Below are 5,941 nucleotides of genomic sequence, written 5' to 3'. Positions count from 1 at the left end.
ACAAATAGGACCCTCTTTAATCGAGACCCTGTTTTATATGTAGTATTTTTTTTTTTTTTTACTGATGCAAGCAGCTTCATTTGCCTGAGGAAAGCCATCCATCCATCCGAGGGAAAGGTGTTGATAAAATCAGATGACAATAGCAAGAACAAAATAGTTAAGATCTCCTTATTAGTTTATTTAACTTGAATAAACAAGATTGAGTAATTATCAACTTAAGATTTCCCAAGTATTTTTTTTTTATTAAACATTGGTAATCATTATTTTTAACTATAAACAAATATTTTTCTGCTAAATAATGTCATGTTAAAGCATGTATATTTAATTAGACATATTAAAGAAATATACATTGATTTTATTGATAAAGAGAGGGGTGACTTGTTCTCTCATACACTGTGACCCACTGAATACACACGTCTCATCCTGTAAAAACATACACATGAATAATACTCACAAACAAAAGCGAATGAATACAATTCACACACACAAAAAAAAAAAAAATCCAAGCCTGTAAACTTACCCGCGGACAAAAATGCAGATACCAAAATTGATATAAAAAAAACAACTGACAACAACACACACGGCCATCGAGGTATACACGACACAAACGTCGACAGAGAAATTGATGAAAAATGATCTTCAGATAACCTGGACTGGAATGAAGACTGGAGGACCCCGAGGCTGGAACGCCTGACCCAAACATTTTCTGGGTTGCGCCGCGGGGTGGCGCCGCTGCGCAGGTGCGGGAATCGGCTGTGGGGGAGGTGCAGGCAGGTTGCGTGTTAGCGTCGGATCAGGTACATATTACGTCACACGACCAGTGACGGCCCGGAGAGTTCGAGGAATGGAAATGGGGGTGGGGATGGGGTTTCCGTTATATAAATAGATTGCAATTTCACAATTGAAAATGAACTGTTGAAAACTGCTAAAGTTAAATGTGAGTGAGGGGTGAAATAGAGGAAGTAAAGGTAATCAAAATTATTTGTAATAATCCCCTTTATATATATATATATACATATATATATATGTATATATATATATATATATACATATATACACATATATATATATATATATATATATATATATGTATGTATGTATGTATGCATGCATATGTATGAATATATATATATATAAAAATATATGTATATATATATATATATATATAATACATATATATATACATACATATACATATATATATATAATACATATATATATACATACATATACATATATATATATATATATATATATATATATATATATATATATATATATAAGAAAACCAAGGAACCAAATACTTTATGTATTAGTCTTGAACTATTATATAAAGTATACAGAATCTGATATAAAGTTTGAGGCACAAATAAGGGGATATCAGAAATCATGCATAATTTGTCAAGTACATACGTAAAAGTAATTTGTGAAGTTTATATAAACAGTACAAATTCAAATACAATAATCACACATTCCATGTCGTACTGGCTGTCCCTCATGAAGGAGAAGAATCCTTTTGGGATATAGACAGACATTCAATACATTTTGATCGTGTGTATTGGTCATAATGCGTTTAGTATATAATACAGAGCAGACAGTATCCAGAACCAACATCGGATATTTCTTTTAATTTCAAATCATTACATACATCATATTCAAATGAAAAAAAATATATACCAGAATGAAAAAAGTTGGTAATGACCTACCCAACTTCAGTAAAATAATTGTAGCTAAATGAAACAGGGGTTGGGAAAACGTTCATTAATATAAAGGAAATATTAAGACACGTAAAATATAACCAATATATACATTACAGCCTTACCTTACATTACTAGAAGTATCAGTTTCATATACTGATCATATTCCTTTGTGCTGATGGCAAGACAGAGGACAGAAGCAATGAATACATATATAAATAGATAGATGATTAAATAGATAAACGAATAAATAAATAAATAAATAAACAGGTACGTATTGGTTAAACAAATGAATGTATAAATAGACAAATAAATCAATATAAAAGATAAATACATGATTAAATCAATCTAGAAATAAGTAGATAAATAAGTAAATAAATAAATTAACAAATAAACGAAAAAAGTGACTAAGCGAACGAATGAATTCATAAAAGTGAGAGTGAAATAGAGAAAGAGAGAGAGAGCAAGGAAAAGAGAAAAAGAGAGAGAGTTAGAGTAAGAGAAAATGAGAGCAAGAGAGGAACATCAATACACCTTCCCTCCTTCGACATACTTCCCTATCCGTCTTTGCATATGTCCAATCTCTCCCCGTTGCTTATCGTTATGCTAAAGAAATACCATCGTCATTTCCATTTCACTTCCTTTGTGGTGCTCTCTCTCTCTCTCTCTCTCTCTCTCCCTCTCTCTCTCTCTCTCTCTCTCTCTCTCTCTCTCTCTCTCTCTCTCTCTCACCAACATCCCGCCGCGCCGTCCGGTCTTGTCCTGGGCTCCTTGTGTGTCAAGGTGATCCGGCCGTCGGTTGTGCCATACCTGTTCATCCGGATCAGCAATGTGACAGATACATAGACAGACACGCGCGCGCGCGAGCACGCATACACGTACGCGCACACACACACACACACACACACACACACACACACACACACACACACACACACACACACACACACACACACACACACACACACACACACACACACACGTTCTGAGGTCTCAACCAGGAGGGTAGTAGCTGTCGATCACGAGTCTAACAAGTGATCCAAGACCATGATGAATTACACACACACACACACACACACACACACACACACACACACACACACACACACACACACACACACACACACACACACACACACACGTACACACACACGTACACACATACGTAGACACATAATGAATAAAAAAAAGTCGAGCACACACACACATACACATTCTGGGAAAATGGAGTAGAACCAACAAATTGAGACTAATGAAAAAGTCGGTGAGGTAAACATGATAAACGAGATTAACGATAGACAGGAAAACATTTTACATGACGAAGAGGGATCATGTAGAGGGGAGAACTCGAGGTTAGAGAAGTAAACTGTAAAATAGAAATAGATAGTTGAACGGAACTCGGGACCAGAAATCAAGTTAAAAAGTCTGACTTTCTTACCAGAGGAACGGGGAAGTGGAGAGGTGGGGGTGGAGATGAGGAGGAATAGGAGAAGATTAAGAGAATGACACGAGTTTGAGTATTACGTCACACGAGGTCTGGAAGGCTATTATGACTTGTTTCTCTTTTCTTGTGACTCCCGATTCCTTTGTGATTCCTTTGTGCATGATTACATATGATGCGCATGCAGACAAAAGAACATATGTATGCACATATACATTACAGATAAAGGTACGTATGAATTCGAAGTCGATTTTGACGGGGCCTCTCGAGTGTTGCTCTTTTTCTTGTATCATAATTAGGGGTTATAATTTGGTAAATCAATATTTGCACGAACAGGAATACGAACACGAACACGAACACACACACACACGGACACGCACACACACACACACACACACACACACACACACACACACACACACACACACACACACACACACACACACACACACACACACACACACACACACACACACACACACACACACACACACACACACACACACACACACACACACACATCGGCCATACGAGCTCAGAGCTCTCTTCCGGGAGGGAAAAATAGCTGTTGATCACGAGTCAAGCACGTGATCCAAAGACCAAGGTGAATACACACACACATACACACACACACATACATACACACACACACACACACACACACACACACACACACATCCACAGGTCCCCTTCGATAAAGTGTAGTTAAATAGTAGGTTTAACCCTTTTGCAACAGAAAGATTACCACTGAGTAGAATAAAACTAAGTGGCTTCAAGTAGGTTAACTCAAGAGCTCCGGGTTAGGTAAAGGGATTAATCGATACAGAACTAACCCGCTTGCTATCAAAGGGTTAAGACATAAATATAAGACTAAGGTTATGTATAAATGACGAAGTAATCCTTGGTAAAGGAAAACAATAATCTTGAAGTATTCGATTGGAGGTACAAGTGTGAACTATTTCATCAAACCTTCACCTTTGTTCACTTCTTGCGTAGCAGGTGATCACTTTTCTTGGTAATCTGTCTGTCATCAGTCTATCTTATCTCCGTGTCACTACCTCGGTAACTGAGAGGTTCTCCATCATGCTCAACTCTTCCATAACAGGTGGGACGTTCTTATTTGCATTAGTTGCTGGCAAGGTATTACATTAATCTTCATGACACTTTTTCGGTTACCTTTTTTGTCTGGCTGAACCTACGCAGTTTGATCAATTTTCGTAGCACTCCTCTCGTTAGCAAAGTGATGCTACAAGAGTTTATTCATCATCAAGGCTCGTAAACAGAGAGGTTACTCACGTGTCAACGCGTGCAAAGGCAGTTAGCAGAAGTGATGGTGTTGAGTCCTTCGTCAGTGTTTGAGGCGCATGACCCATTATACTCATTGGCACGATGAGGACATCTTCACTTCCTCAGGAGATGACTTCGTGCCTCCGAAGTAATTAATTACACGCCCGGGGCCGTGCAGCTCATCTCTGTACACGGAAATTCTGAACTTCCTATTTCATCATGGTCGCATGAGTCTGTACATCTTATTCTGGCTAGCGTGAATAAATTAACTTATTAACGATAACCCGAAACACTGGCAAGTGGCTTTTGATTTTATAACAAGCAAGTTCAAAAGAAAAATAATCAAGATATACTATCTTCTTAATACATGGGGAAAGCTATAGGTACACAGAAAATGCCTAATACATTCAACTGAGCCAACTTGAAAGCTTCCAGTGCTCCAAATGTGAATAACTTTGAAGTATATTGATTCTATTTATTATGCGCGCAGCCCTGTGGGTTGGAACTCGGTTCCCGGAGTGGAATCAGGGCCTCGACTTCATGGGGTGTATAGCTACGGCCGGTGGCTATTGCTGATCCTCGAAATGGCGCAGGATTCCTAAACCAGAGACTCTGTGATTAAACGCGTAATCATATCAACTCAATCGTGTGTGTCGATATGATTTAGCCGTGCTTTAACTATTCTAAGTCAAAACAGAGGCTCTAATCTCGATCAACTAACGTCAAATGATTTCATTCAGTCAAGAGAAGACCCTTATTCTACTAAATATTATGTGTCAGTTTTACATTATTGCCACTACAGCTAAACTGGGCTGATATAGATTAACCTTATATTTTGATTATCTAAGATTAATGTTTCTTATATGGCTCATGCTTAGTGTGTAAAAAAGTTTATTTATCATAATCTACTTAAAATCTTGAAGACTTCCGAGACATTATGACACATATAAATGACACATGAAAGCCCATGAAATGTAACTAAACACAGTTTAACCACTTCTACCTAGCTAACCAGATTGATTTTTTATATCAAGTATCAAAAGGAAAAATATGGAAAATTGTGTCCCTGTGGTTAATACAAAACAGACATTACGATATTACGCTGTGAATAGAACTCAGTTATTAGACAGAAAGTGTCCTATGGTATGGGTTTAACAACAAATCACTACCCGACTGCCTCTATTACAGTCCGACACATAAAAAGAAAAAGGAACATTATAATGTCTGCCATTTGGTTGATTTTTTTCAGTTGTCTGTTTGGGGGTGTTTGTTAACTTCTTCTTTTCTTCTTTCTTTTTCTACATCTAACATTGTTATGGACCAAAACATCTGTCAAATTTTTCTGCCATTATAACCCACTGTAAGAACTGTTGCATTTTTTTTAAACAGAAAACAACAATACTTGAACTGCAGTTTTTACGTGTTCAAACCTGTGAATCTGTAGAGAATCACGTCAATATATTAATTTCCGTAAAATTTCGAAAGGTGATGGGGTTCGTCGCGCCTTCAGAACACA

General features: G+C 37.3%; 1 long non-coding RNA gene across 1 annotated transcript in view; it reads right to left on the bottom strand.

Annotated features, from left to right (window-relative positions):
- Positions 1–648: 648 nt before the first annotated feature.
- Positions 649–5,941, bottom strand: part of LOC143029449 (uncharacterized) — an 828,160-nt gene continuing 822,867 nt past the window's right edge. Inside the window, exon 4 of the long non-coding RNA XR_012966836.1 lies at positions 649–753. This is a non-coding gene — a long non-coding RNA (uncharacterized LOC143029449). The remainder of the gene's footprint in view (positions 754–5,941) is intronic.

The sequence above is a fragment of the Oratosquilla oratoria genome, chromosome 11 (assembly GCF_046742065.1).
Source record: "Oratosquilla oratoria isolate Oo_2021 chromosome 11, ASM4674206v1, whole genome shotgun sequence".
NCBI lineage: Eukaryota > Metazoa > Arthropoda > Malacostraca > Stomatopoda > Squillidae > Oratosquilla > Oratosquilla oratoria.
This window is presented reverse-complemented; position numbering and strand designations above follow the sequence as displayed.